This window comes from Anastrepha ludens, chromosome 2 (genome assembly GCF_028408465.1).
Source record: "Anastrepha ludens isolate Willacy chromosome 2, idAnaLude1.1, whole genome shotgun sequence".
Taxonomy (NCBI): domain Eukaryota; kingdom Metazoa; phylum Arthropoda; class Insecta; order Diptera; family Tephritidae; genus Anastrepha; species Anastrepha ludens.
Window position 1 is genome coordinate 104,040,814 of NC_071498.1, and position 741 is coordinate 104,041,554.

At 31.7% G+C, this 741-nt stretch overlaps 1 long non-coding RNA gene across 1 annotated transcript; it reads right to left on the reverse strand.

Moving 5' to 3' along the window:
- On the reverse strand, positions 1–741 carry LOC128858867 (uncharacterized). The gene is made up of 3 exons (XR_008454065.1): positions 597–741; positions 439–527; positions 1–370 (listed from the first exon to the last, which is right to left on the reverse strand). It is a non-coding gene; the product is annotated as an uncharacterized LOC128858867 (long non-coding RNA).

Genomic DNA, 741 nt, shown 5'->3' on the forward strand with positions numbered 1-741 from the left:
CATAAATTGGAATCTCGTTGCAACAAGTGTCTTAATATTCTTCTTTTACTTAAATGAAATTCTTCTGTTACTTTATTTTTAGCTTTATTAATTATTCCAATTTAACACAAAACATCTCATCCGAGCGATAGGTAGTAGCACTTTTTTTTTTTTTTTGTTTTTAAGTTAGACGTAGAGTTAAGCGAAGGCAGAAAGCTTCCCTATCTGATGGAATTAGACAAACAATTTTCGCGGTGCGTTCAAGTAATAGGGCAGGTAAAAGTTTTAATATCAGCGGTTCATAAATTTCGACGCTTAAATGAATACCCCTATTATATGTAGTATGTATGTATATACCGGTCATGCTTGGAAAGACAGGCGGTAAGCAATTCTATATGTATACAAATTGATTATCATTAGTTGTACTGAATGATAATAATTAATTATTCCGTATGTCACCTGTTATGAAATTTAATCAAGTTGCTGGTATCATTTGAAATATAAGCTGAGCTAAGTGATCAGGTGTTGTACTCAATAATTGCATTTCTCTGGAATTAAATAAATTTCATTAAATGTAGTACCTTCATCAATATATATGTGTGTATGTATATGCGTACGCTCTTATTTTTCTATATGCTCTGCAATTGTATTCAGGAGAGAACAGTTAGAGAAAGTATGCAAAGTATGTATGGCTGAAAAACTTCTAGGCTTCTAATAGTGGAATGTATGTACATATGTATACGCATCAAGGTGACATTGGTA